Raw genomic sequence first — 26,415 nt, 5'->3', positions numbered from 1 at the left:
GAGTGCAACACGGTCCTTGCAACTTTTTTCAAAATTTGTAGGGATGAAAGGTATGATGATTTTAAAGCTAATCTGAAAAAATTGAGTAATTTTACGATCTGTAAATAGGCCAAATTAAAGTTGCAATCTCGAAATTGAACCCTACCAAGATTGTCGAAAAATGCAAAATTTGAATTTTGAAAAAGAGAGGGAAACTAAAATTTTGAATTTTATGATTTTAGAGGGAATGTCAAAAGCAATGCAAGTTTTGAAATTCAAAAGTTGACTCAATTTCACACAAAATTCAATTTTGAAAGCAGAAATTAAAGTTGTTGTAATTAAGCACTTAATTTCAAAAGTCACGAATTGCAAGAATTTGAATAAAGCACTGAAATTTCGAATGAATGCAAACACACTTTTCAGATTTAGGACAGTAAGAACACAATTTTGACACAAAATTTCAGTTTCAATGATTTTTGAATGATTAGAAGCATTAATCCAAGCAATCCCTAGACCAACTTTGACTTTAATTTTGAAGGTGTTATAATTGATAAAATTAGCCAAAATTCCGGATTTTAGCAGGAAAATACAATACGATCTAGCTCCTGAAATTTCGGAAAAAATGTCGGGGACGATGGCGCTCGGAGTGCACACGGTCCTCGCAACTTTTTTCCAAATTTTCAGGGATGAAAGATATTGTGATTTTATTGCGGAATCCAAAGTTACAGCTGATTTGGAAATGTTTTGATCAATGAAATTGTCAGACAAAGGTTGAATCAAGAGGGTTTCAAAAATTAGGGTTTTAACTTAGCCACTTAATTTTCAAAATTAAAGCATAGATATGAATTGATAATTTGTAATAGAAGGGTAGATCTGAAACAAGCATTAACATTTAGACATTTCACAAGCTTAATTACTAAAAAGAAAATTTAGGGTTTTTATGCAATCACCTCTAAAATTTTTGCAAAAGATCAAACATGGAAATGTAATCAAGGAATCCAATTTTTAGATCTAACCATGAATAATCAGAAAGGATGTTCACGTCGGGTTCACCAAAATGTAAAGCGGAAAATCGCGATCGAACCCTAGTTGCTCTCCCCTCTTCCAACTCCAAGGAGAGAGAAGGGAGGTTCACTAGGGTTGATGGTTTTCACTTAGGGGAGAGACTTTACATTCAAAAGAGGGGTTGAAACCCACAAGATCCAATCCCATGCAATGCAAGATTGGATGCTAAATGAGTTTCAAGGGTTATGACAGCAAGGCTACCCTCTTTTGTAAAGAATGTGCATAGAAGAATTAAGCTAGGAATGCATAGAAAGTGAGAAAGATTCGCTTATAAACTAAGATAGGAATACAGTATGAAGCTGCGGACCTGGAATTAGCAGTAAAATGTCGATACGGTGCTGTCCTATAAATTTGAGCAAAAGTTGTCGGGATGATAGCGCTCGAGCGCCACGGTCCTCCGAAAAATCCACGAAACGAAGGGGGATCTGTTCGTCTCTGCACAAGGATTCCAGATCTTCAATTTCAGCCGCGTACCTGCAACCTACACACAGAAAAGTGAAGACGATTGGGGGGTTAGGGATTAGGGGTTTGCCTTTAGGTCAAACCCCGGTTTTGGAATTAAACAAGAAATGAGCAAGTACTGTAAATGTAAATGACTGTAAAACAAGTACTAATACCTTGTTCTAAGGATGTTTGTATCCTTATGTGCGAAGGTATAGATGATGTATGTTGTTGTAGTATGTTGTATGTGATCTCCTCTTCAATGGTTGAATCCTTGACTTGAATGCAACACTTAGCCTTGAATGGAGACTTAGAAGGAATGCTTGAATGCTTGAATGCTTGAATGCTTGAATATAGTTTCCACGCTTGTACACATATCCTCCTCATGCCAAATGAGAGAGAGAAATGTAGTTTATATACTTGTCATTTAGGGCTGTGTTGACATGTATTTTGTACACCATCATACATAGAATAAAATACCAATAGGCATCTTATCCTCTCTTGAGAAAATAGTCTCTAACTGCTGAAGATTCGCGTAAAGGATCAGTTAGGAAGACTCCAAGGTTCTTTGATGTAGGGTCTCTACGTGTGGACAAGCTCCAGTGGTATGATGTGATTTGCTGGGATCACAAGGGGACTTACATGTGATGATTGAACTTCTGATCTGCTTTGCTGGACACAGGCTCTTACTAACTTAGATTTGGAAAAAATGAAAAAAGGACAAGGGCGAAGAGAGGATCTAATCCTAATACTAAGAATGTAGGAGCAATGATTTGATTTTTGATGAAACTCTAACTAGATCTTGTTTTGACATCAATGGAACATCTACACAAGGCTAGTGTGATCTTCTAAGGGGAGCTTTATGATGTTCAAATTATCACCGCAGGCATAGACACCATCCAAGTTGATGCATATCAATGAAGAAGCGACAAATTGAAATTGAGCTTAAGCTGAACGATTCCAGTTGACTACACAAGGCAAGTCTGCAATCAACAAACTGCTAGTAGTATGGATATACGAATTCCACCATCAATCAATCACATTTCCTCCATTCATCTAATCATCTACCATCTAGAATTGAAGACTCAACAAGAAACCATGCAAATTGCAAGAAAATGACATATTTCACCATTACTTCAATGAAAATGGAGTTTGTTTACAATCAATGGCAACAATTTCTTGCCTTGTCCTCCTATTCTACTCTAATTACTATTCTATCAACTATATTCTAACTCTTCCAACTATTTACATGCTATCTCTAACTTATTGCTAATTATCCTTTACAAATGAAATGCCTCGGCTTATATAGTGCCCACAATACAATTTGATGGCTTAGATCAATTCAAGATCAATGGCCAAGATTTTACAATGAAAACCCTAATTAGGGTTTGTTACAACCATTACATAACATTTAATGCTTGACCAATGACAAAATTGTATTGCTTGGACACATGTCCTCTCTAGAAAAATCGACCAATGGATAGCCGGGGTAGGTACATCGGAGTTTGTGCCACCTTCCGTGAGTTAGGTACATTGAATTTGGACATGCTGAGGTGGACCACACTGACTGGAGGAGTGATGACTGGGATGCCACCTCATCTGACACTTGTAGCTTGCTAGATATTCAATTTGATGTCGTTGAGAGGCTATCTTTAATTAATTCATCTGGAATTATTTGCTTCTTCAACGCCCTTGTTCTAACTCCTTGTGTCCTTGATGTGCAGGAAGATGATGTACCTCGCCTTGGAACGCTGGATTGAAAGAGGTTGCCCATGTCCTTACTTGATCGTCCTAGCGAAGACCGTCCTTGATCCGGCTTGATTTTCCTTGATGAGATCTCCATTTGATGCCTACACAACATTTCAAAATTAGTACCATGATTTTGCAATACATAACATAAATTAGAGAGCAAATTTTAGGAAACTTAATGATAAGTCCTTTATTAATCATTTCCTAAAAAAGATTGAGCTAAGGCAAAACAAAATTTCAAAATTCAAAATTTAAGGCTATGACGATCAAAATTCGAAATTAAAACAAGAGATCTTGCCATACCTTACTTGAGAGCTAACTCTAAAATGCAAAACAAGGAATTTGCCTAGGCAAAATCAAAATTAGATGGCTTCAACGTGATCTCCTTCATCAAAATATCAACTTCGCCACCTTTGATATGAACGTGATCTTCAAGTATCGCCTTAGACGTGGTCTTAAATGATCTTCAAATTTGCCCTTGACAAATCGCTCAAACAAATCCTCCAAGTCTTTAGCAAATTCGCCTTAATGTATCCTCAAGTTCGCATTTGGTGTGGTCTTCAAATTCGCACCACCCTTTGATAACTAAGCCCCACCCTTGGTTTGAATTCGCACCACCTTTGAACACACTTCGCACCATATTCGCCTCTCCTCAATTCGCATGAAGAAAGGTAAAAATGATTATGTGAAAATGAAAATTTCCACTCCCCTTATATAGCGCTTCACACCTTTTACCCACTTTGGCCGACTTGAATAAATAAAACCATTTTTTAAATGATTTTCAATAAAATAACAAGGCCGGCTTGCTTAATTGAGCGCTCCAAATCAATTTTTATTAATTAATTAATTAATTATAAATGCCTTGCGTTTTTTAAATGTGAATTTTGATTTTTAAATAAAGGCAAAAAATAATTAATAAAAGATAACACCATATTAAATGCTAAATAAAATGGATATTCAATTTTTAAATCGATTTAGCATTTGAGGAAAATTCGAATTGTTTATTTTGATGCCAAAACTGGAAAACAAAGGGACGTACCTCATCGCTCTGGTCCCTTGGAGAGGGACAGGAGCGATCCATGACTTTGGTCTCGATTTTTGCATTTCTTACGTCCAACTCCTTCATCTTCACGTTGAAAATCAATCATCTCGATGGTCTTTCGAATTTGATTGCCTTGTGTGCGCATATGGGTGTCTTTTAAGTGCATATCGCCCTGGTCCTTGTCCAAAGGACAGGAGCGATCTATGTTTTTCATGTTCATCTTGCATCTTTTAATTTCGATCTTTCATTGTTGGCGAATAACATACTTTACTTGTTCCTTTTGCGCTTGATTCATTTGTCTTCATTATGTGTTTGGTCATTTTAAGGGGTCATCGCCCTTGTCCCTTGGAGAGGGACAGGAGCGATCCATGTCCTTTTCCTTGACCTTGGCAACTTTACACTTTGATCTCCTTTGCAATGTCTTCTAGACGCCGTCCTTCGCTCTTCCTAACCTCGCTTTGCTTTGATCTTGAAGGAACGTAAGTGTTTTGATAAGATCGCCCTGGTCCTTGTCCAAAGGACAGGAGCGATGTGAGGCTTTTACATTGTTTGGCGATGTTTGGACGTTGAAGACCCTTGCGAATTATCTTCATACGATGCCTTGGACCCTCTAAAACATTGCGAAGTCTTGTCCTTATGTAAATTTTGCATGAAATGGCCAATGCATTCAACATCGCCCTGGTCCCTTGGAGAGGGACAGGAGCGATCTATGTCCTAGGATGCGAATTTCATCATTGTGACGACCTTTGAGTACTTTTGCTTGCTAAAGACACCTTGAAATGTCCCTCGCCACTTTGTCTTGACTTGGATCGACTTTGAACTTTGGAGGAACGACCTTGAACTTGCATAGGAAGTATCATTACCATTGTATCGCCCTGGTCCCTTGGATAGGGACAGGAGCGATCCTCCTTTTGTAGCCTTTATCTCACCTTGCCAGGTTCCGAGTTTATATTCAATGAACTCGTCCTTCTTCACTCTATTCGTTCATGCCTTGACATTGTTTGTAACTTTGCAAGAAAATCAATTATATCAAAAATCGCTCTGGTCCCTTCCTGAGGGACAAGAGCGAACTAGGCATTTAGCACTGTTATGGACGTCCCAAAAATCTTCAATTTATATTCAACGCATTTATCTCATGTTTTTCCTTGTTTTTGAACGTAAACTTGCCTTGACATTTGCCTGGATTCTGTCTAATGAAGGAAATCGCTCTGGTCCTTGGGAGAGGGACGAGAGCTACAAGGTACCTCGCCCTGGTCCCTTGGAGAGGGACAGGAGCGATTTGGGCATTCTAGGTCATTCTCCTTCATTTTTGCATCTCAAATTATATTCATTTGGCAAAGCATCTTCCTTTGGACCCTTTCAAATTGCTAAGTCATCAAAATCTTGCAAGGACAAGGCGAAATTGAATTTGTAGCTCCGGTCCTTCACTGAGGGACAGGAGCGATTTTCCTCCTGGAGGCATTTCTGTGCTCATGAAAATCTTCAATTTATATTCAATGGAAAGATCTCGCCGCTCTCCATCACTTCCAACTCGAAATTTGTCCGGACTCTGCAGGAGTAGTGAGATATTTGAAAATGAGCTCCCGTCCTTCACTGAGGGACAGGAGCGATTTTGCTCCTACAGGCCAAAATAACATGATTTTTCACATTTTAACACTTCACGAGGCGAAAACAAATCATTTGAAATGCTTAGGATCAAAAATAAAAAATGTCAAAATTTGGTCAAAAATATTCAATTGGACAAAAATTCACATTTCACCTTCGACACTTAGACAAATTTAAGCTCTGCATTAACATTCCAATTGAAAATTAGACCATTTTGGCGAATTCATTGCATTCAAAATTTGCATTCTAGAAAAGAAGCTCGAAAACTCTCAAAAACGACTGGATTCTGGCTTGAAAAGGCAAAATTTAAAACCCTAGGGGTTGACCCTAAATCCAGACGACTAACTAACTAACAAAACCCTAAAAAAAACAAAGCGAAAATGAACAAAACGAGCAAAAAAAACATGGGTCCCCATTTGCAATGGGGCGATGTGTGAAAACGTCACAACAGGCTGATAGACTGATTTTCCCGACCTTAGGCCGACCTGGGAAAGTTAATTTTCCAATTTGTAAACATAAAGACCCGAAGTCCAAAAGAGACCGGGCCCAAAATAGGACCCAGGGACCAGGGCGCTAGGCGCCATGGTCCTGGGGGACTAGGGCACCCTGGTCCTGAGGGACCAAGGTGCTGGGCACTCTGGTCCCACCTCCCGGGACTGCAGGGTGCAAGGAGGTTCAGGCCAGGGTGCTTGAAAAATGCAGTTTTTGGTGTCGTGAGCAAGTTTCAGGGTCTCCATTCAGGTTGCGTGTTGCGTCACCATCGTGAAGACCGAAATGCAGTCGAAATTGCAAGTGTCACAATTTTAGGACGCTACAAAAACTAATTTATTTATAGGCTACTTTAAAAAAAACTAAAATAATACAAAAAAAACTAAAATAATACAAAAAAAACTAAATAATACACCAAAAACAAGAAAAATATACAAGAAAATTACAAAATGTGAAAATAGATGATTGAATGTGTACTTGGGATAGTGGTGGAGGCTTGAAATAGAAACCACAGTACAGGGGCCCATTTTTTATCTCCTCTTGTCAATTTACTGTCACGGTGAAAATGAAAAATTTGCCCAAAAAAATGGTAAAAATACAATTTAAAAATGGGGGCTTGTTTTCAAAAAATGGGCCCCTATTATTTATGAACAGGGGCTCATTTTGTAACAAAATGGGGGCTCATTTAATTTAGCTTTGGCCCCCCATCACCTTTCGGCTCGGGAGCCCAAACCATTAACAGGCCCCCATTTTTTTAGAATGGGCCCCCATTTTGAGGAGCATGTTTTCCAACGCATAGACTTTCATGAATTTGTGACTCATTAGCTTGCACATACCCACCTACTTGATGAGATTATTTCTGAAAAGCTTAATTGGACTAGCTATGGAATGGTTCTCCAAACTTCCACCTAGAATCAGATCATTCTCAGAATTGGTGGATAAGTTTGTTTCACAAAACTCTTACAACATACAACATGAAATAACAATGCTAGACCTATGTAATGCCAAACAAAAAAGTGGAGAACCTTTCATGACATTTTTACAATGATGGAGATGGTTAGCTTCACGGTATGCTCGTACAGTGCTAGAGTATGAAAAAATGGACATATTCATCAACAACTTAAATGATCAAATGAGTTATTACTTAAAAATGCAAGGAAATCAAATTTTTGAAAAAATAATTAATAATGGAATCAAAATGGAAGAAGCCATGATAAAGAAAGGTGAGTTGAAAATATACAAAGACGAAGTTCCTCCTCCTAATAAAAACACTAATAACAACAATCACAATGATAAGCCAAAGTTTTGGAATAGAAATCGAAATGTCATCAATGATGGACTAGTAGATAACAACAATGTGAAACCAAAGCAACCAGTTTTTAATTTATCCACTCACTCAGCAGTGGCTCAGCAAAACAACCATCACCAAAAAGCAAATATTAAAAATTTCTTTCGAAGGAAATTTACAAACATTGGTGAACCCCTTGGGTTAGCATTAAAGACACTTGTCACAAACAAATTGATCACTTTGCCAGAAGAAAGAAACTAAGAACCTCAAGTAAAACCACCTTGGTGGAATGATAACCATTATTGTGATTTCCATCGAAACAAGGGACATCACATAGATAGTTGTCAATGGTTGAAACATGTAATCCAAGATTTGATTGATAATGGAGTAATAACTATGGATGGACATACAACAAACGAATCTCATACAACTTTTAAAACTCCGCTTCCAAACTATGAGAAAGGTGAATCATCAACAACAAATAATGGCAAGAGTAAAGCGAAGGTAAACTACGCTCATACATATGATAATGTGGTAAATGTGATTGTAGTTGAAGAAAAGAAAAATCAAGAACCTTCTCATGCTATCATAAGAAGCAAACCCAAAGTTGTTTTGCAGGGTCCTATGACAAACACATCATCCACTACCAAACAATACAACCTAGTGGATCAATTGCAGAAAACACCCACACAAATATCCATCTTAGAACTTTTAAAGCTTTCACCTGCACACAAATAAATTCTTGAGCGAGCATTAGTAGATACAACAGTGTCCAAAGATCTTGCTATCGATCAATTCCAAACCATGGTGGGACGCCTCACAACCCCTCACTGCTTAGCATTCACAAAAGAAGACGACATGTCCCTGCAACATCCCCATAATGTTCCATTGCATATCGAAGTCATCATTCATAAGACGTGAGTTAAACGTGTCCTAATAGATGGAGGAGTTGGCTTAAACATTTGATCTTTGAGTCTTGTTCGTGCTCTAGGTTATTCAAAAGATGCAGTTGATCCCCAAAAAAATATCACCTTTAAAGCCTATGATGAAGAAGAGCGTTCCTCTAAAGGAATTGTGATGTTACCCATCAGAGTGGGACCCTTGTTGAAAGACACAACATGCCAAGTTATAGACTTAGATTTATCATACAACATACTCTTGGGAAGACCCTGGATACATGACATACAAGTTGTTCCATCAACATACCATCAGTGCTTAAAGTTTCCCTACAGTGGGCAAGAAATCACGATCTCAGTAAATTCAAATCCATTTCATTATTGTATTAATCTTAAACCAATTCAAGAATTCATTGTTCCTCATAACAAGGAGGCATCATCTTCGAACACACAATCCAAGGAACAATCATTCACCTCTATCTTGTCAAGTATGGAAAAACAAATGCAGCTAAGAGATCGAGGGAACAAAGAATATTCAATATCACAATTACCATTTTCTCCTAAATCCTTTGGAAAACCATCAAAATCTAAACAACAACCAATTGTAAAACATCTTCTGATATTTGAAGGAGCATTTGTTAGTGATGGAACCTATAAGAGGAAATAGAAGACAAGATGTGCTACAATGGCTATACAAGGATGAAGAATTTGAACAAAAGATCAACAATGTCCGCATACCTACAGAAAAGTATGGAAAAGGATTTAACATTCTCAAAAAAATGGGATACATTGGAATAGGTCCTATAGGAAAAAGAAAAGAAGGTATCTCAGAACCTATCCAACCTTATACTCAGCAGAATATAGACAAAACGGGCTTAGGGTATGGACAAGTTACTTTACCAGAAGACACATCTTTTAGTCAACAACAAGAGGAATACGAAAACAGACAAGAACAACTGGCAATTGAAAGAGAAGAAACATCAACTAAGAAACAAACACCAGCAAACATGAAATGGGAAAAGAAGCAAGCTTAAAATCAACAATAAAAACAAACTAAAAACACTTCTCAAGCAGCATTAAATCTCAATCAAAACAAGAAATAAGCTAATCTAAGTCAAGCAGAACTCATAGAAAGGTTGACATAACTTAATCTCAGTCCTGAAGAATTTGAGTATGAAAGAAGAAAAGATATAACAATAAAAGCTGAAGAAACAAATCAAATACTATATGAACACATTTGCAGATTGCAAGCTGCAAGTGATACAAATTCTAATGAATGGGAATGGGATTCCTATCACTCTAAAGAATCAACTAAAGAAAATTGCTTTGAAGGTGATGTAGGAGTCGATGTAGTTCACAAGTATGCAGGACAAACGTCAGGAAATAGTTCACTTGAATTAGAATCACATTTGGCTGACTTGGACTTAACTGAGGATGATCAAGAGTTTCTTATGCAAGGTTATTCTGATGAGAGTACCGTTCTAGACATCGACATACATATTGAAAATTTTGATACATCCATCATGACCCTTGATACCCTCAAAACATCTCAACCTGAAGATCCCTTACCTCTAATCCACCCCGAGCTTATTGATTAGGAAAATCAAGGACATACCTCCATTGATACCTTTCCGAATGACCATGCCATATCTATATATCTTAATGCAATCGAACCTATAACAACTTTCACCAAGAATTTCAGCAACGCATCTTCTAGTCAAGTGGGTGCCAAATCTCCCAGTTGCAAAAGTGAAAATTAAGAATATCAAGTCTAATGCTGAAAACTATTTCTTGGCAACATTAGATCAGGAAAAAGTAAAAAGAAAAGATGCATCTAACAATGAAAACCTCCTTGAGGCATCGGAAGATGGGAGATTTGACACTTTACTTGATCACTATCAAGAAAGGCCATCCATTTTGATCGAACCAACAAAGGCAGTTAACATTGGCACAATAGAGAAACCAAAGATTCTTCATCCAGTGACTTCTTTGTTTGAGCAAGAAATGCAACAATATGTGGAATTCTTCAAATGATGACAAATCAATTTTGCCTGGTCATATGCAAACATGCCAGGGTTAGATCTAGAGCTTATTATACATGACTTAAATGTTAGTCCAGGAGCCAAACCAGTCAAACAAAAGTTAAGGAAAATTCATCCTTATATTGCCCTTTTAGTCAAGGTAGAACTAAAGAAATTATTGGATGTTGGATTCATCATACCTGTAGCATATCCTCAATGGGTATCCAACATCATTCCTATTTCAAAACCAGATAAAAGTATCAGAATATGCACAGACTTTAGAGATCTTAATAACGCATGTCCAAAGGATGATTTTCCTTTGCCTAACATCGAAATCATTGTAGATTTAACTGCTGGACACTCCATGTTTTCTTTAATGGATGGTTTCTCCGGATACAATTACATCAAAATAGCACCCGAAGATCAAGAAAAGACAACTTTCACATGTCCATGGGGTACTTTCTACTGGAATGTCATGCCTTTTGGATTAAAGAATACAGGTGCTACATATCAAAGAGCTATGACAACTATATTTCATGACATGATGTATACATTCATGGAAGACTATGTGGATGACATATTGGCTAAATCATACAATAGAGAAGAACATATAGAGATACTGAAAAGATATTTGACTAGTTAGAACAATACAAGCTATGGCTAAACCCTAAGAAATGTGCCTTTGGTGTTACTTCAGGAAATCTATTGGGATACATTGTTTCAGCTAGAGGTATCAAAGTGGATCCAACTAAGGTTAAAGAAATCATGGAAATGGCATCTTCCAAAAATATCAGTCAATTAAGATCACTCCAAGGAAGACTCCAGTCAATTCAAAGATTTGTTGCTCAACTAGTAGATAAATGTCAACCATTTACTCATCTATTGCACAAAAATGTTCATTTCAAGTGGGACCATCAATGTGAGGATGCATTCAACAAGATCAAGGCATATCTCATGCAACCACCCATCCTAATGCAACCAATTCCAAGAAAACCACTGTTTCTCTATGTATCAATCACTGAATCATCATTACGAGTTTTTCTTGCATAGTAGGATAATGAAGGAAAAGAATGAGCTATAAACTACATCAATAGAACACTAGTAGGATACGAGATCAACTATTCACCAATAGAAAAAGCATGCTTGGTTGTAGTTTTTAGTTCTAAAAAATTATGACACTATCTACTATCTCACTCCATCAAGTTGATAGCTAAAATCGATCCATTAAAATATTTACTCAGCAAGGCAACATTAACAGGATGACTAGCGAAATGGATCATGATCCTAAGTGAGTTTGATATTGAGTATGTTGACAGAAAATCTATAAAAGGACAAGTCATTGCAGACCAACTAGCAGAGGCACCACTTCAAGTTGATCATCCTTTACAAATTGGATTTCTTGATGCCGATATCCTAACAGTCACCATAAAAACATGGCAATTATACTTTTATTGTTCATATACACAACATGGATCAGGAGAAGGTATTCTATTCATCACACCACAAGGTCATACAATCCCAAAAGCATACAAATTAAGATTTCCATGCACCAACAATACAGCAAAATATGAAGCTTTGGTAACAGGTATCAAAATGTCTATAGAATGGAACATTACACAACTACAAGTCTTTAGAGACTCTCAGCTCATCATCAATCAAATCAATTATGATTATCAAACAAAGGATGAAAAGATAATGTCTTATAAAAAGATGGTTGATGATATCAATAAATACTTTGTAGAAATAACTTTCTATCAGATTCCAAGAAATGACAACAAAGTAGCAGATGCCATGGCTACACTTGCTTCTCTCCTTCAGACACAGGAAAATCAACAACGTTATGAATTCCTGGTGGAAGAGTTGTTTTACCCTGCTCATAATTGTCCTAACTCCCAAACTATTTGTCACCTTGTTGGGCATGATTCCTCCCACTACGATCAAACTTACACATACCTGAAAGATAACACCATACCTCCCGACTTATTGAAAAATCAAAAGGGAAAATTTATTCACCAATCCTCACATTTTACTCTTGTTATGGATACCCTATTTAAATGAGGTCTAGATGGTACTCTTTTAAGATGTCTCAAACAAAATGGATTGCGGTAGTACCTCTCACAAATATCACATGAAAAAAAATTGCTGCATTTATCTTGAACTACATCATCTATCAATATGGAATACCAATGACCATTATCACTGATAGTGGGCGACCGTTCAAGAATTAGGATGTACAAGAGCTATGTGAGAAATTCAAGATCCTACACAGATTCTCCACACCCTACTATCCACAGGGAAATGGGAAAGCAGAAGCATCAAACAAAACTATTCTGAAAAATCCTCAAAAAGACTGTGAACGATGCTGGCAAAGATTGGCATATTCAATTAAACCCTACTCTATGGGCCTACTATACCAGTATCCGCACACCAACATGTGCCACACATTTCTCTCTTGTTTATGGATCAGAAGCAATACTGCCAATAGAAGTAGAGATACCTTCTCTATGAGTATCATTAAAAGGTCTCATCCTAGATGAAGAACAATGATTATCTAGATTATAAGAGTTAGAATTGATCCATGAATGAAGACAAAATGCTTTTGATCATTTAAAGGTATATCAACAAAGAATGTGTTGGAGTTATAATCACAGGGTCAAACCATGAGTCTTTCAAGTTGGAGAACTAGTACTAAAAGAAAATCCATGCAACCAGGCAGATCGAGAAAAGAAAGGAAAATTTGAACCAAACTAGTTAGGTCTATTTGTGGTCACAACAGTATTTGGATTAGGAGCATATCAGCTATCAACATAGGATTGAGATCAACTTGAAGAACCCATCAATAGTATGCATCTGAAGAAATTTTATGTCTGAAAAGGCAGAAAAATAAAAAACGGTGAAAAAGCAGAAAAATCCAAAAAAAGTGAAAAAGCAAAAAAAAAAATATAAAAAAAAATGAAAAAACAAAAAATAAAAAAAAAATCAAATTTGAGAAAAAGTGCAATAAAAATAGATGGTGAAAACCTGGCAAATAGTCACTATCTGTCTGCTAGCTCTTCCATCTATTAGTTCATGCATCTTTCTGCTTGCATTCATTTTCCATCAGCGTTGTTCATATGCATCATGAAACCTTTGTACATACACAGGCATCTCAGCTAATCTCTCGCCATGGTTTGGATCATTGAGTATATCATAGCGACTTTGTTTCTAGGCTTGAGGCAAAATCCTGCACTTAGCTGGGGGCAAAATTCTTGATCATTTTGAGCTTAATCAAACAGGTAGAACAACAGTTAAACAACCTTTATCAAGCGAAAACTGAGACACGTCCAATATTGAACACAAGATCAAATTATCAACCATCAAACTATCACAAAGTCAGTATAAACGCATGGATGATATCTTTTGGATAATGATTTTAACATGATTGTTCAACTTTTCTATATTGATTTTCACTGTCATGATTTCTGAGTGACTCCAAGATGTCTTTGACTAGAAGAACAAGGAAGAAACATGATATTATTCTTATCTATTTTCTGTAAATTAATCATTGATATGTGCAAATTTATCTTAGGACATGATCATCAAAGACATTTTTGATTTTCATATTGAAATGGTTAATACTGCCTATTTTACGCATGCAACAATCAGGTCATCTTGGTTCAATTATACCTCGATGCTTGTGCTAACTTGCCATATCAAAATCCAAGAAAGTTATGCTCAGGTCATCATGGTTTAATTATACCATTGATGTTTGCACTCACTTCCCACATTTAAAAAAATCTCAATGATGACAAAACACAATAATATAGTGACTGGTCTGATCGTAGCTTGCATTTCATTTGCATTGGTATTTGCATTTAGCTTGCATTTCATTCTTGCATGGGATCTTGCATGCTCCTTTTATCCAAGGTTAAATCTATTGCAGGAATCATCAAGGTATCATCACAAGTGTATACACAATCAAACTAATGACTCATATATCTCCAAATATTGTCGACCCAGCAAAAATCTTATGCTATCCTCTCAACAGAACCAACATCAGCATATGTAAATCTTTCTGCAACTTGATATCAACAAACTGTCAGTTCTTTATCCAATCAATCTTATCAATTCTATCAATCGATCACATCTCATCTATTCTATCATGTCTTATACAAGATGTATCTTTCCTGAAACCAGACAATCTGATCTTTGTCTTATATAGGATATATCGTTCCTGAAACCAGATGCTTCAATCATCTTTGTCTTTAGCAATTATTTAATTAATCCCCCTTCCTAATTTAATTGAATTCACTAAGTAATTTGATTAAATTCCCCCTTTCATCTACTTATTAATAAATCTAAGGATTTATTTAATAGGTTTATTTCATAATCCCCTTTGATTGATTAATTCAAATTAATTAATTTCCCCCCCCATCTTCAATTAATTCTTCTAACCCCCTAATTAATTAAAATAAATCAATTTATGAGTTGTTGAGAATTAATTAGTCTTATTTGAATTTTAAATTCAAATTACCCACATGCATCCTAACCTCCTATGGTGTGGATACTCTCCCCTTGAGACACATGGCATTCTTGGGCCACATGTCCCCTCTCTTGGAAGCCTCTTGACACTTGGCACCATAGAGATGACAAATGTTCCCTTTCATCCAACCTCTTTTCCAACCTCCTCCAATTTCACCATTGATATCTTCAGATTCAATCTTGACCGTTGATTCCTGCCACCTCACCCCTGGCATTGGAAATCCTATAAATAGACCCCATTTTGGAATAATAATCATCCCATCTTATTTGCATTTCAGCCATTTTTACTATAGGCATATTGATCTTAGCATATCATATGATGCATTGTTATTATAGGCAATTGCATCTTAGACCTAGCTTATTTTCTTGCATAATTGTTGAATCATGTAGCTTAATCATTATCTTTTCTAGCTTAAATGCATCATTATCATCTTAAATCCTCCATCTAGATGTAGTCAAGTCATTGGAATTTGCTTATCCAGATCTGAGAGCAAATCTACACTCACATTTATTAGGAGGCAATAGACTGATTAGCCATGGTTTTATCTTTATTTATTTTAAATTTGCTAACCATGCTTGTAATGATCTATTGAGTGTTCTGTGTTGCAGCTGCAAGCATTATGCTTCATAGGATCGACATAACGTTTTACATTTAATTAACTATAATTAAGTCTAATAAGCTATATTTCGGGCGGAAGTTGAAAAGGATTAAAAAGACTTCAAAAATAGTCCAGAAAAGTGACTTGTGTTTGGTGACATGTCCACTGTCCTTAGAATTTAGACTAAAGCAATGAATGTTTTGTCCTTTGACGGTGAATAGATATTAATAATAATTTATAAAATTACAAGAGGATTCTAGAAATTTTACCCTTTAGGTATAACTTTTGAACTTTTTAGTGTTTTCAAAATAAGTGACTCATAATCGTATTTAATTTCTTGGACACACCAATAAATCTAGGGAGATTCATAAATAGCTACTAGATTGAGAAATGCAATAGAGTTTGTTTGTGCCAATCTAGTGAAATAGAAATTTTGGGTAAAATCTAGAACACCTACATCCTGTGTTTTTTTTATTTTTTTGAATCTTGTTTAAATTTGAGGGTTAGCATTTTTAGGCTTGTATCTAGCATTATTTTGAACCATTAATAGTAATAGCAATAGGGAAATCAGAAAGTAGCAGTTCAACAAAAAGCCACGTGAATAAAAAAATATACCTAACATAACCTGTTAAAACACCAATTTTCACTGATGAATACCATTATATTTATGACCTTGCTATCCATAGTAAAAAGAGTATCATAAAAATTAGATATGCATTGTCTAATAAGTCGGGAGATCCAAACAAGGCAAAATTTATTGTTTTCAACACAATGTTAAAACAAAGTACAAATAAAATTGCATCGTGGGATGCTCGATTGGGAGGCATGGTGTTACTTGAAGTATTCCCTTGCCCTTAATTTGTCATGGTTTGTGCTGATTTTTTTTTTTTTGAATAAAGGGGTAAAAATTTTATTGAAAATCAAACACAAAATTTACAAGGAGAACCAGAGCCCCAAGGCCCCAAAAAAGAATCATAAACCTAGCCCAAGATCAGCCAACATTTGAACTATCCATGTCCTCAGCAAAAATCTTCTGCAAGACCTGACAATAATCCAAGGAGAGATGCTCCCAACCTTCAAATTTCCAATCACTATCATGTTCGGAGGCCCACTTAGCCAAACAATTAGCTGCTCCATTTCATTCACGTGGAATGTGGATGATAGACACCTATTCAATTAAATAAATAATTTGAAGAATCTAATGAATAATCAATGCCAGCTGCCAGTGAATCCCACTCACCTTCTGCTCTGTCAACAAGTTAACAATAATTTGTGAATCTGATTCATAGATAACCTTCCTTTGACCCAACTCCCAAGCATGCTCCAGGGCATAGAGAATAGCAAGTCCCTCCATAAAATTATTAGATTGCCTCCCTTTATGCACCAAAAAGAAGAAAATCACCTCCCCCATACAATTCCTACCAACACCACCAACCCCAGCAGGGTCTGGGTTACCCCTAGAGGAGCCATTGGTGTTAATCTTGATAAACTCATCTTGAGGGGGTCTCCACTTTCCCATCCTTTGGACCTTCTTCATAACATGTCTACCTCTCCTGACACAAATTGAGGTGGGAGACAACTCCTGCTAGGAAAACCTACTCACAATATCTGCCTCATCTCTATCCAAAGGAAAATTCACCTCACACTTAGCTTCCACCGTCTCTTGAATCATAACCATGATTCTATTCCACACTTGCTGAACTAACATTCTAACCTCACGAAATATCCTCTTGTTCCTCTTGAGCTAGATCTATTAGAGTATGAAAATGGGCCCAATATACCAGACAGTCTGGAGGAAGGAGGACAAGATAGGAGGTCTGCCCAAACTGCTTTAAAAATCCACTAGAGAATCCGCATGAGCACAAGGGTGCTTCCACACCCCCACCAGTAATGCCAAATAAGCATAGAGAAGGGACATATCATGAATAGATGTGAGGAATCTTCCTCTCCATTACCACACAAAGCACAAATAGAATGCCCCAAGAATCCCCGCTTGCGAATATTGTCCCAAGTTAGGCATCTATTCAAATCCAAATTCCAAGCGAAGCAGTTGCACTTCGACCAAAACAAAATATTCCACACCTGTTTCCACCAGTGCACCTCTCTTCCCTCCAATATTCAGTTCAACAGTTCCCGATATCCACTAGTCACAGTAAAGACACCCTTAGGATTCAGAGACCAAGCAATTCCATCCCTACCCTTGAGGTCACTACAGTGTCTACTTGCCAAAATTCCATGCAACCCAGTACACTCTTCCTCCATCCCAGCAACTGGCCACTCATAAGGAGCCTTCCACCACTCCAACTCTAGCCGCCCACACCTATAAGAAGCCTTGAAGTCACTCACCCTTGACCATTCTTCCTCCAAAAACCTCTGGCTAAGGTTCACAAGGTTAGGAAACTGATCAAGGATGGGGGGTAATCATCCCAAGAGTCATTCCAGAAAAGGACCGCTTCCCCCCTCCTGTAGATCCAAAAGAGTCCTTCCTTAATGAGAGAAGCCCCCTTCTTGAGAGTATACCAGATCGTTGAGATTTTCCCTCAAGTGGATATATCTAGGAACCTCCTCCAAGGGGATCCTCTGCATATATTTGTAGGCCAAAATGTTAGCCTAGCCCAATCCTACTCGATACACCACCTCCAGTATAATTTAGCTGCCAGAGCCTCCCTGAATAAAACAGCCCTCCTTAAACCAAGCCCCCCTGACTGCTTCGGGCTACACACCAAGTCCCAATTGACAAGACTCCATTTGGATGAGGAAAGACTGCTTTCCCATAAGAATTGCCTTGCCAGAGAGTCCAAACCCTTCAAGAACCACTTAGGAGCCAGTTGAAGCATACATAGATAAATTAGAAGAGCCTGAACCACCAATTGAATCAATTGAATCCTCCTAGTAAATGATAACCATTTGTGAGTCCAGTGTTCAACCTTCAAGCGAAATTTATCCAAGATACCCTGCCATGACTCCTGAGGAGGGTTACCAGGAGAAATAGGAATACCCAAATAATTCAAGGGGAGAGAGCCAATTTGGAATCTCAAGATAAGAGAAATCCTCCTTGGAATAGTTCCAGGAGTGTTGAAGAAAAGGATAAAAGATTTGTCCTCATTGATCAACTAGCCCGAGGCTGCCAGATAAACATCCAAAACCTTATGCAGATTAGTAGCTTCTCTGATTCGAGCAAGTCCCATCAGGGCCGTGTCATCAACAAACTGTAAATGAGATTGCGGATGCAAGTCATTAGCCCAACTCCAACCCTAAATACTACCCAGACCCACATTATTCTTAATTAGCCTCCCCAGGCCCTCAACTAGAAGAATGAATAAGTATGTTCATCTCAAGATTGATCCAACGCTTCTCGTTGTTTTGTGGCCCAAAGATGGAAGCGGATTAACCCCTGTGAAATAGCAAAAACCATTAGCTGTCAAGATGAGGTGCCATTAGTTAAATGGGTTGACGATTCCGGTCAGAGTTAAAGGTCGAGTGGTTAGAATTCCATCTAATGCTTGGCGTGGCTTCACGAAAGGAAAATGCTTGAGGATTAAAGCCCGCGAAGTGGTGAAAAGAAGGTAGGGCCTGACATTAAGGTAAAGAGATCAAACGATGATAAAGACTGATCAGGTTCCATCCGATCGGACGGCTAGCATGGCTTCGCTGGGTTAAAGTGCACGTTGGCTACTCTCTGCGAAGTAGCGAAAGGATTTTTAGCTCATTGCCAGATGAAGAAAGGTAAAAGGGTAAAGGCAGTGCAAGTTTGATATGATCTAATGATGAGCACAGTTTCGCTAGATGAATGTACAAAGATGTTATGCTCTACAAAATGGCGAAAGAGAGAAAAAGAAATACACAGGTGTGTTATGACCCGTTCGAGCAAGATTTTTGAATTCTTCTATGAATTCAATTTTGAAGGGATGACCGAAGCATGCGGTATCAATGTTGCAGTTAAGAGCCCGATTGTTGTATATGGTCTCACATCAATTGAATGTAGGCATCATTTCGAAGAGCTATTGCAGAGAAGTGGGTGCAGAGCAGAATCCTTCAAGCCAAGAACAGGTTCTCTTGTTCTCTTGCTTAGCAATTACTTGACAATTTGTTTAAATTGGGGTTTTGATCTGTTATAGAACTGTTGTGGTTAGTAATTAAGTTGCTTGCATAATAATTTTAAGGTGGCACCTAAAAGGGAGTTCTCAGGGAAGGTTAATTACCAAGAGAGGGCAATCTGTGATGATTTCCTAGAATAGTTGACCATGTCAACTAATGTGGCAACTAAGGTAAAAGAGTTGGTGCCAAGAGCTCCTCACTTGAAAATAGGAGAAGGATTGTACGAAAAAGGCAATTGGCTAAGAGACCCATAGACAAGATTGTCTAGGTTGGGTCTTTTCAAGGTCGGATTCAGCATGAGACATTCCCCAGGCCCAATGAATAGCATTTGGGAGTTAGATGTAGGAAAATTGGTAGTTCCTAGAGTGTTCATGGATGTGGACCTTCTAACTCAGGTTGCACACAATTATGACCCAACTACAAATAGTATTAGGGACATAAATGGAAAAATCCTCATTGAAATAAATAATGAGGAGTTCAGAAATGCTTTTGGGCTTAGTGAATTTTCAATTTTTTTAGAACCCATCAATTTAAATCACTATCTCAAATTTATAATGCATAGAGGAATCACCTTAGGAGTGGGCCTCTTAAATAATTCTTTGTGAAGATAGGTGGATTAACAATTGTAGGACCTGATACTATGGAGCCTTTCTCCTTAAATCTGTTCACCCTTAGAGCCAAGGGATTATACTGGTCACTCTGCCAAATTTTAGGAGAGGATGTTGAAGCAAACATGCCAGCTCATTACATGTTAATGATTGCTCAAATTTTGAATCCTTCTCTGGCAGTGACCTTTGATTATGCCTCCTATGTTACTGATGCCATCCATTAAGGCTTGATAGGTATAAAGAATGGGAAAGTGGATAGGCCTTTTGGATGGTACTCCCTCCTCATGCACTTATTTTTATTCAAGGGTGGTGACTATTTTGCAAATGGAATGGATCTTGTGAAAGAAAAGGATGGAGAGAAGATGTCAGTTCAGTTATGGAGTACAGTGCTTTCATGGGACAGAGAAGATGCTAGCTACTTGAGATTTGATAAGTGCTTTGCATCCAAGAGTAGGACTCTTATATGTTTAGAGAATCCAAGAGTCCCTAAGGTTATTTTGGAATTCATTAGGCCAAAAGAGTTTTCTGAAAATATTAAAATTGTCCACAATTGGGGTGATATGTACTTATACCCTGTCTCCACAGTTTTCAGAGTGTATGGTTTCAGAGGCACTCCATTTTTGTTGCCATATCAGGTCCCTCTCAAAGTAGGAATTGCAGAAGTTCTCAGGTAGATTGGTGGCATGCAAGAGGCAAAGTTAACAGGTAGAGGTAAAGGGACCATTTTCCCTACAATAACTATAGCTCATCAGTTTGTAATAACTAAAGGGGGCTGGAAGTGCTTTGAAGATTTCCTTCAACCATACCATTTATCAACTGCAGTATCAAGGTGTGCCGACCCTAAAGATTTCTTCAATGGCATGTTCAGAAAGCGGGCAGTATGAAGAGGTAGACCTCACTAATTCCAGTTCCTTGAAGACCTCATCAGGAATGAGTTTGATTTGGATGAGCAAGAGCTAAGGAAAGAAAAGTGGGTGGCCTACAAGAAGGCCCTGGATTTTGTGCACTAATTTGACACCAGCTATGACCCTTTGTCTAGTTTCCACCCCTTTGAAGAAAAGGTAAAATTCTTAATTCTTTGTTTTGAAGATGTAATGTAGACATTGAAAGAGAAGAGGGAGGTTGTGATTAAGAAGAACCCTGAGAAAGCAAGACTAGTTTTAACTAGGTCTACATCTACCAAAGCAATCCCTCCAGGTGATTACATGTTACATAAGAAGTCCAACTATAGTGTGTTGGTACCAAAAACAAGGGAGCCTTCTACCTCAAAAGGAAAGAGGAAGATACAGGATGTCATTGACATTCAGGAGAACCCAAAGAGGCAAAGAATGGGAAAAGAAGTACAATCTGATGAACCCTTGTATTCCCCATCTCAATCCCCTATTCATATAGGAGATGAGCAGGTAGCAGCTGAGCAACTATTACAATTAGGCATTCTTGGAGAGATAGCCTACACCTATGATGAAGTGGAAGAGGGAATGCCAGAAGAGCCCCTTAATGCTGAGATGAACATAACCACTAGTGAGTTCAAAGGCCGGGAGTTGGATCCTAAGATCAAACAAGCCAGTGAGGATTTCTTGGTTGATAATAACTTTGTCGCATCAGGAGCTTTCATGCAATTCATGTGGAAGCAGAATATTGATCAATTTAATGCTAGGTGTGAGAAGAGGAAAGGTGAGCAGCCCCACAAGGATCCAACTGTGGTGGAGGAAGAAATAAAGCAAGAGATGATTACTAAGTTCAAGACTATCACTCCTGAGCAAGGAAGAGAAATGGTGGCAAAGGCTGGTGTACTCATTCTCCCTGAATGGGACATAGCAGATGCCTTGGTTTTAGAGGCAGTAAGGAAGGAGACTAAACCTATCGAGGGAGTCACTTTCAACAAGGACACCCCAAGGTCAAGTTACCTTGGAGGTATGATAGTGAAAAGAGTACAAAGCACTAGGGTGGTAGAAGTTGCAAGCACATCCTAGAGACTGCAAACTTTAGTGTTGTAGTAGTAGAAAGAGAGGCAAAGGAAAAGGCAGATCTCCAAGTTAAGTTGGAGACAATTTTAAAAGCTTACAAAAATGCCAAGGAAGAGGTAAGGGGTAAAGATAGCATCATTGCCAAGTTGACAAGTCAATTGGCAGGAAAATACCATCAAGGTGTGTCTTCAACATTGATGATCTCCTCTTCTCCTACAAGGCCTTCACCTACCAACCCCATTATTGAATTCCCACCATCTCCAGCACCTTCTAGTTCCCAGTTGATTGAGATCACTCCCCATGAATTGGAGAAGTTAAAACAGGCTCAGGCCCTATATGCAAAGAAATATGAAGAGAGAGTAACGTCTACAATTTTGAGTTTTGCTGACACCATAGGGTCTTCACTAATGTAAAACAACATGAGTAAGATTTTGGACATGTGGAGTGAGCTAAATGGAGACAAGGCTATTTTAATGCCTATTTTTGACAAGTGGAAACCCAGAGAGTAGGATATAGAGCTTATTTGTGTATCCTATGATGAGGCAAGGGCTGACCCCATTATTAAATCTACCAATGATATGACAAAGGATTTAGTGAAGTTAGTAGAAGGAGTAGATAATGCAAATAGAAAGATCAACTTGTACAAGAAAGAGTACACTGATCAAGTTTTTGAATTACTCCCAGGGGTTTTGCCAGTCCAACACAATTAAAGGACAAACAAATATGGCTTAAGGAATTAGAAGCCAAATTGTCACTAAGAATAAAAGGAATTATTAATTCAAAGGATGCTTCCATATTTATCAAAACAATTGAGGAGATTGAGAAAATCAATCTCATCATGGTTTTCTTAATTCAGAGGTCAACAAAATGAGGAATTCTTGGAAAAGATTAGCCAAGATAAAAGGAAAAGTGGTTAACTTCTCGTGGCCTACTGATGATGTATACCAGGAATGGACAAGAAAATATAAAGTACTGGATGTAGAGCAGTTAGAAGATGCAAAAGAACAACAAGTAGAAGAAACCACGAATGTTGAAAAAGACTTGTAACCGCATTTAAAAAAAGTTTTGTAACTACTTCTTAAGAGAAGTAATGATTGTAACAAACTCTCCTAGGAAAGTCTGAAGCTTTGTATGCATCCATGTTATTATAAATGGATACCACGACTAGTAAAAAATGAATCGCAAGGAATTGTAAGGAAATGCTACAGAAATTTATCTGAGCTTTTTTCTAAGTCTTAATGGAGAACATTCAAATGTTTTTGTAATACTTTATGAAATAATATCAATATACAAACCATCGGTTTTGAGCTTAAACTTTGTGTTGTCTTCAAGTATGTTTTACAAATATTTACTGTTTCATTCTGAGTAATCTAGGGTTATTCCTTTTGAATATGGGTTGTAAGGCGACTTCAAGTAGATATGCTTCTTAGCTTTTCTCTTTAGGAGGGGAATTAAATACGCGGTAATCATTTCTATCAGTAAATTCTTTGTGGGATACTTTGAATTTGATAAATGCAGTTTGGTTTGGTATGAGTGAAATTCTTATGTATGTCAAGCATATGTGGGGATGTGTAGAAGGGGAGCTGATAGGATGTCTGGGGATATTTGATTATGGGAGTATTTCCTAAACTTAGATGACTCTGTGGCCAATGGATAAGGCACTGGTATCTATTGTGGTTGTCTTTTTACACAGCTTGTAGGTCAATACTGAATATGAGTTCAAGTTTTATTTCTTTGTTTCAGTTGGTTTTAAGGTGATAAGATCCACTGGTTTTCAAACTAGTTTATTGTGGATTTTTCTTTTAAAAGTGTGAACTCAGTTCACAAAAGGGTATACCAACCTGAACATTGGACAAGTTTGAAGTGTAGAAGGTTAATCAAACCTTGTCATATGTTGTGCTGAAAGTTTCCTTCTCTTTAATCTCTCTTCTATAGACAGAGTTTATCATATTACTATAAGGGTCTTAAGGGGAATCCGATTTTGAGAACAACAAAAGTGGCGACTCTACTGGGGAGAGTAACAGTGAGAATCCAAATGCAGATTTGTGCTTAAATTTATAAAGAAAATCATTGTGTGTTTGTGGAATAGATTGGTGTTTTAGTGAATATAGCAGTGGTGTCTGGAAGTCTCTATTTGAAAGTTCCCTCTATTTCTCTTGATATATGATTTTGGTCTAAAGATTTGCAACTTTTTATTCAAGGGTTGTTTTCATATTTCTCATAGTCTTGTGGGTGGCGACTTTGTTATTTTGTAACTAGTCCTTGTGAAATAAATATAATTCTAAAAGGGAGACAAGCATAATGCAAGGAGGAAAAAACACCAGATCATTCATGAAGAAGCATCCTCGTGAAACCTTGCAAGAAGGTTTTCCTGAATAGTCACAAAGAGGTCAGAAGAGATCAGTACCCCATGAACCATCAAATGCTTCTTGGGTGCAGAAAAACAACAATACCGGTAAGGTACTTGCTCGACCTGTTTATGCAAAATCTAATTCTTCTTCTAGAGAATCTAAACATGATATATTAGGTTTCCATTCTAGATTATTTGGAAATATAGATAATGTTCATGCTTTAGATCAAGATATATCTCATGTTAGCCTTTCTGGGAGAGATAGGACTAGTTCAAATGGAATCAAACATTATGTTCCTAGAACAGTTGATGGAAACATTATCTTGATTGATATAGACCAAGTTAATGTATCTGACTCTGATGAGAATTTCCCTGATGGGGACGAATTGTCACAAGAAATAGAAGATTTAAATAGAAAGGTTCATCACTTAATCTCCTTAATAGCCCAAAAGGAAGCAAATAGGGAAAAAGAAGTCAAAGAAAAACTAATGGAGAGAGATAGGCTTCTTAGACAGATAGCTAATCTTGAATTGTTGGCCCAGGAAAAACAAAAAAGTGATGATGAAGGTCTTGTGATTAGAGAAATTCTAATCCCTAAGGCCAAGCCAGCATATAGGTCAATAATCCAACCAAATAGGGAAGTTCTTAGTGATCCATAGCCTCCTAAGAATAATGTTGATAAAGGGAAGCAGAAGTGGGTGGATGATGGAACTGGATCTAGAAATACAGAGGAGATCTATCATAGATTATCAACACATGAGAGAGATGGAAAGAATGAGGAAGGAAAAAGAAGATCTACAAATGGAGTTAGAGAAAGCTAAGTTAGAAGTAGCTAATTAGGAAGTTAAAAGGAAAATTAGTTATCTAAAAGCTCCCCCTATCATTTTTCCATCAAAAGATCTCAGTAAGCCTGATTCTCAGCAAATTTCCCTCCTCCCTCACATGCCCTCCCAAAGCGACCTCTAGGCTTCTACATGGAGATTGGAGAAGGAGTTGCAGAAGACTCCCAAGGTAGACGTGATAGTTGGAATATCTTCTCCCCTGTGTAGTGGCCGAAAGGACTCTAAACTTCTTTTTAAATGCAAATTCCATTGGCAGATTTGCCAAGCTTGATGTAATGTTCCCTATAGTGGTGCTTGGAAGGGGGCATAGAAGTCTTCAAGTTCAACCCCTCTGCGTGGATGGTAAGGTTAGTACAAACAACACCATAAAATTTTTCCAACTAATGCAAATGGCAAGTGTAAAGCATTAAATCCACAACCTTTACCCAATTCTTCCTGCGTGGCGTTGAAAGGGAAGGTTAAATCGAATGAACTTCCAAGAAATTGCAGAAAATCGCCATTAAAACTTAGGGTAAGGCTCAGTAATGCATTTCTAGGCATGAAGCATTGTCCCACATTCACTATGGAAAGGAACCTTTTGATATTTATATGTAAATCTCCACCCAAGTATAATGTCAAAGACATAAAGGCTTTTGATGGATGGTGCCCGTTGAGCACCCAAGGAAAACCACACTCACATGGGCATGGATCCCAAGGCAATCGATGAGGTGTCATCCTAGGTGGTGCCTAGTGGACCCCATCGACCAATCAGAGGTTGCCACGTGGCAGGGCGTCAGGGTACAATCAGAGCAAAAATCAAAGTTAAATGCAGATTTATTATATAGTTGAAACTATTTTAAAAAATGAAAATTTTAA

This window comes from Cryptomeria japonica, chromosome 3 (genome assembly GCF_030272615.1).
Source record: "Cryptomeria japonica chromosome 3, Sugi_1.0, whole genome shotgun sequence".
Lineage (NCBI taxonomy): Eukaryota > Viridiplantae > Streptophyta > Pinopsida > Cupressales > Cupressaceae > Cryptomeria > Cryptomeria japonica.
Note: the sequence above shows the minus strand (reverse complement) of the source record.